This window comes from Tiliqua scincoides, chromosome 4 (assembly GCF_035046505.1).
Source record: "Tiliqua scincoides isolate rTilSci1 chromosome 4, rTilSci1.hap2, whole genome shotgun sequence".
In the NCBI taxonomy this organism is placed as follows: domain Eukaryota; kingdom Metazoa; phylum Chordata; class Lepidosauria; order Squamata; family Scincidae; genus Tiliqua; species Tiliqua scincoides.
Genome location: NC_089824.1, coordinates 182,767,515 through 182,773,564, shown reverse-complemented (window position 1 = coordinate 182,773,564; position 6,050 = coordinate 182,767,515). Strand labels below are relative to the sequence as shown.

The window sequence follows — 6,050 nt, the reverse complement described above, 5'->3', positions numbered from 1 at the left end:
GGCCACAAAGGCCTCCTACGGGTAAGAGAATATTGTTCTCTTGAATATTTGTTCACTCATCTCCATGCTGGGTCTATTCAGACCTGCGCCAATTATATAGTTGCTGTATGCCTGAGTGGGCCCAGGAAGGCAGATGGGGGCCGGAAAGGGAGATACGATATCAGAGGTGTGACTGCCACTGATACTGCCTCCCTCCCAGCCTCAATCTGCCCTCCTCCCTGCCTCATTCACCCCATTCCTCCCTTTCTCTGCCCTGTTTCCTTAAGGACTCTTAGGTTGATACCATCTGGTCCCAAAGGTTTATTTATTTATAAAATATTTCAATTCATTCTAGAATTTCATTCTATTTCAGCCCAGTCCTCCAGGGTCACAGTGCCAGTCAAGCATGCACTGCCACAGGGACAGCCATTGCAAAAGTGCCCTAAAGCACTTTGTGACACCTGAGCAGTAGCAGATGCTGGTGTGAAGGCCCCCATAGGTGTGCACTGCCTTCTCACACTAACGAAAGAGGCACCTGGTGCTGAGGATGGCACGTTCCATGCAGAGCAGTGCATAGGCAGGGCAGGAAAGGACTGGGGGGCAGAGAGGGGGTATAAAGGGGGCAGGGTTGGGCTAAGTGGGGGGCGGGGATAGTGGTAGAGGCTCCTACCGGATCCTATCCCACCTCCCAGGCCTGATCTGCCGACACGAAGCTGCTTGGGCCTGTGCCAGCAGTGGGGCGAGTAGCCTCATTGTGGCTGCTGGGGCTTTCCCCGGGACATGGGGACAAACATCTCTTTACCTTGGGGGGGAGGACATCTCCAGCAACCTCATTTCCTGTGCTGGATATAGCAGTGCTGGTTACAGCCTCATTTCCTGTGCTGTTTCAACACCACTGCATCTCATCATGGACAGTTTAGTTAGAATTGGGCTGTCAGTTCTTCAGACTCCCTCCCTGAGGAGGTCAGCTCAGGTACAGGTATCTGCCTCTCATTTAGTGAAGACGACGCAAAGACTTAATTCAGCTTCTCTGCAATTCTCTTTAAGCTTCTCTTTTATTCCCTGATTGTTTTACTGTCTATCTGCCTCCCTGTCAGCTTTTGTGGATTTTGATGTACTTTAATAAGTGTTTATTGTTTACCTTGGTGTTTTTAGCCATGCACTCCTCATATGCTTTTTTTTTTTTAATTTTCAGTTTATATTTGTTTTCCCAGGGTGTGCGCTTCTTTTTCTTCTAATTTCAGTTCCGTTTTCTGAGAGACGCCTCCTTGCGTTTTATAGCATCCTCTCATGAGCCATGCTGGCACCCTCAGGGACTGGATAGTGGCTCTCCTATGCACTGGGATACATTCTAGTTGAGCTTCTGTTATTGTGGGTTTAAATAACCTCAGTGTGCTCTGGAGAAATTTGGCTCTTCTGATTTTCTATTTTATCTTACTTTTAAGTTATTGAAGAAAAAGGAAGCTCAATGGATTTTAAAACTGCGTTATTCCAAAAGGATTATGGGCCAGAGCGCCGGCGGTATGTGCGTACTGCTGGCTCTGGGTGTCAGCAACATGCTGTAAAGAACATTTGCAGCATCCAGGGAGAAGGGAGTGCCAGTGCTGGGCCAGCGCCAGTTGGTACTGGGCCTTAGCACCACCAGGATGATGTGGGGAGTGGCGAGCAGTAAGTTCAACCACTGGCCACCAGTGTGGCTTTTCAGAGCCAGGGAGGGGGGAGGTCGGAACTGGGCGGGAGGAGGGGAGGAGAGGGGTGGATCAGGGCCTAAGAGGAGATGGAGCAGTGGCAGAGCCTGCAACCATAGCCTGTGCTCCCTTCTTGACCGGGAAGCCTGACACAGGACTCCTCAAGTCTGCACCTGCTCAAAATTGGGAGCAGATCCAAGGAGACCCATTGCCACAAGTTGTGTTCTACACAGAATAAGGAAGCAAATGCTCCCTTACCACAAGGAGACTCTGGTGGCTGCCGCAGCATCCATAGAATACAACAGCGGCCATTTCAACATTTCTTTTACCCGTTTCTGCCCAGGCCACAGGTATACACATTATATCCCTGTTGCATGTATGCCGCAGAAATGGCTTAAAGAACTGTGTGATCATTTGTAATAGGATTAAGCAGGAGTAGAATACTGAGATATATGTATGCATTTCCTGATGAGAAACAGGTGGAGCTCTGAACCAGCAGTTCTATAAAGAGAATGGTCATGACTGTAGCAAACATATTTCAAAGAGATTAGAATAAATGACTAGGATTATTTTTGAATTTGAATAACAGCAACTCTCTTTCTTCCTGTCTTTCTTCAGCTATCAGAATAATCTAGCTGGAAGTAACTTCAATCATATTTGAAATGGTCCTTTTCAGTCTTTAACAGTACTAAGAACACAGATTGAGCAATCATATGGAAGTACTTGAGAGCTAAATTGAGAAATTTAGAAATTTCTAAATTGAGCTAAATTGAGAAATTGAGAGCTAAGAATTCTGATTCATGATTTATATGTTTATATGGTCTGACTATCAGAAGATGACTGTCCCACTCATGTCTAGTTAAAGTGAAATCAATTTTTAGAGATGACACAATGTGTTTTATTTGTATGCTATGTTTTTTGACATAACTTTTATGAATTGATTGCAAACTCTTGTTTCCATCTTGACTCACCTCAGTCAGGTGAATGTTTTTGTAATTTTTTTTTTCAGCATTTGGAATTCCTGCCCTTTTCCCCTAGATTTTCTACTCACAGTGATTCTGTTGAGGAGTCTCTTCCCCCTAAGCATTCTAGCATGTTGAATTCTATGCCCTTTCTGATATACAGACTTACACCTCTCCCAATATGTCTCTGCCAAATCTTCCTGTAGAAGGCTTGTTTCCTGGAAGAATTGTATACCACTGGCTTTATTCGTTTTTCCAGATTTCTGTTACATCCATTATATCTCTGTTTTTCTTTGCAGCCAAGCACTCCAGCTCCTCTACCTCTACCTTGACTTGGAACCTTCTTGGATTGCATATAAACACCTATACCTGGTGTCTTCTTCCAGATGTTGTCAGTGTGCGTTCTTTTTCCCCCCCATAACGTTTTATGCTCTTTGACAAACTGTCCTGTCCTACTGTTGTCCTACTGTCCTTGTCATGCAGCAAGTGTTACCTTGCACATGCCTGATCTTGTCTGATCTCAGAAGCTAAGCAGGGTCAGGCCTGGTTAGTACTTGGTTGGGAGACCGCCTGGGAATACTGGGTGTTGTAGGCTTCTACCATAGTCCTTCGAGACTGAAGGTTGCCAGCCATGCCTCTGCTTACTTCCAAATTGTACCTTTTTATTTTCCTTCTGGATGATTTCTAGAACATTTACACCTGCACCCCTTAGGGATGATTTGGCCTGAATCGGATGCTGCCAAGCTCCTGTCAGCTCAAATTTCACCACTGGCCAACAAAAGAGAAGACTGATCCATTCTCATATGAAATGTCTTCAGGGTCAACTTCAAATGTCTATAATGGAACATGAGTTAAAGCTTCTTCCTCTGGATTGAGTCAGCTGGGTGGACTGTGGTCTCAGTCACTCATGATGATTTATTGATTTAGTAGCTTAATGCATTATGCAAGTCTTTGGAATGCTCCCAAGGTGAACTGGCCACAAAGGACCTCATTAACAATCATTGCTATTCTCTTGTTCATTGACAATTTACTACACTTTCGAGATGAGCATAAATTGCTTGGGCAACCTGCTCAAAACTAGGTAGGGAGTGTTTCCAGGTCAGTTAGTGTATAGGCATTAAACACTGTCTCTTTAGATTGTCCAGAAAAAGTCCAGTGGAAATTGTCTGTGCCTTTAATGACAGCCAGTGGCAAAATAAAGCTGCCGAGGACAGCCATTTATGTCAATAAATATATTTTATATTTTTATTATCTGATTTTTATTGTGGAGTAAAACATATTCAAGCCTAACGATGTACATGGTTCTCTCACACTGTTTGCAAAATTCCAAAGGACTATAAATGGCACACAAGGTTTCATATTGCACAGATTCCAGAATCAGCTGAGAGTGGGTTTCACAAATTTGAAGGAAAGAATACACAAAAGCAGGACAGAAAACCTCAAAGGTGCCCTAGAAATGCTTCTGGTTATAAATAGCCCTAATATGGATGTTCTTTAGGGGCCATGATAAAGAATGCTACTTTAAGATAATACAAAAGTTTGCATCTTTGAGGTTTACTATCTTGTTGTTTGTGGACCTCCCTATGGTGAATTTATGGTTCATAATCCATCTATCTGTTGGTTTCTTCCATTACATAGTTCCACATGGATCTTCACTGTGAGTTGTGGCAATAGTAGAGAATTTGACTGTGCAAAACTGCAAATCCACCCTCAGAGTCAATACGCATGATGAGTATTGCTTGCCAAAATGTAGATTAAGCCAATCCTCACTGCAGATGGTAAACCAGCCCTCTGAATCTCTCGCCAAATCTTCCATCAGCCCATTGACAGTAAATGAACCATACTGAGATATGCAGATGACTGCTTCACTGCTTGCCAGTTGCAAAGCTTGCTGTCATCTCCATATGTTTTGCCAATGAAATCTGAGGTTTGAGAATTGATCCTATACTGTACTGTCCTTATCCGTTTGACAAACACCACTGGTTTACTGCCCTTGGTTCACATGCAGACAGCCAGAGAAACACATCATAATAAATCAGGCTTATGGAAATTAACCTATTGGGTTTTAAAATGTGGTAAATCCTGTTGTAGGGCTGTGAGTTGGACATATAATGGAAGCCACTTCTCTGCTACAGCCAACCTTGTTGCATTGCCCAGAATCATTCTGTTGCTTTTGAGTGCCATCTTGTCTTTTTTTTTTTTCCTCCTTCAGTTATTTACCATGTGGTCTGAATGAATAGAGCAAAGAGAACTACATTTAAGTATGCTCTAGAAACAGAAGATAAGTCTTCTGTAATAATTTATGAACACTACCCATTTTCAGACAAACCTGGGTCCATGTCACCCTTTGAGTAATCATATATTAACATGGGTCAATGGCTCTGCTGCTGTGTTCGGTCAGTCGTAGCTTCTATTGAGAAGACAATTTCACTACACTGGTCTTAGGGTCAGGTACCAATTATTGGTCAGTATTGTAGCTGCATAGAGCTGCAAAATAAGTGACCCTGCACTTCCATTGGAATAAATTAGTGAATAAAACATGAGAGTCAAACTAAACATTTCCAAAGTTGTAGCATTTGCCTTGTTTTTGTACTTGTTTTGATTTTAATGTTTAAAAAACAAAACCTTAATTTCAAAAGCATTGTGGCCACTTACCCCTAAAGTAATGACTCACATTTTGAGCTGCTGTGTTTCAAGGGTGAATCCTTTTGTGTTCCTTTAGAGCCCAATCCTAAACGACGCTGTGTCCTAGCGCTGGTGCTAGGTGCCATAAATGTGCCATAAAGCACGGTGAGTAGGGAACACTGGTGCTGGGTCCATGCCCAGTCAGGTGCTGGGCTGAGCATCGACAAGAGGACATGCCATTACTGGGAGTAAGTGAGGCCGCTAGGCAGCAACCTCTGGAGGGTGAGGGAGGGTAGAACGAAGGCAGGGTGGGGAAGGAACTTGGGCGGGGGAGGGTGGGATGGCAGAGCTCTGCTCTGCTGGATCCTGAAATCCATGTTGGGCTGGAAAGTCCAACATGGAGTCTCTCAAGTCTGCGCCAGCAAAATAACCAGTGCAGACTTGAGAAGCCCCATTGCAGAGCTTGGGGCTTTTCCCAAGGAGATTCTCAGTAGCTTCCTGGTGCCCACTGGATATAGTGGGAGCCACTTTGGCACTGCTGCTCCAGCAGGCACCAGGAAGCTTAGGATTGGGTTGCCCTTCATCAGGTTTCTTGTATTTTGCTCATATATTTATTTTGTAAATAAAGGTCACATTCATATGTTACCAGAAGCAACTTGGGAGCCAGTGCCGTGTGGTTGCCAGGTGGAATTCATAGGACCCAACTTTACAGTTTAATGATGCCGTAGAGGACAGGGGTCAGCAACCTACAGCCTGTAGGTCGGATCTGGCCTGCCACCCAAAGACATCTGGTTTG

The 6,050-nt window shown here is 44.1% G+C and overlaps 1 pseudogene; it reads left to right on the top strand.

The window, feature by feature from the left end:
- Positions 1-3,105: 3,105 nt before the first annotated feature.
- Positions 3,106-3,223, top strand: LOC136650204 (5S ribosomal RNA; annotated as a pseudogene).
- Positions 3,224-6,050: the final 2,827 nt, after the last annotated feature.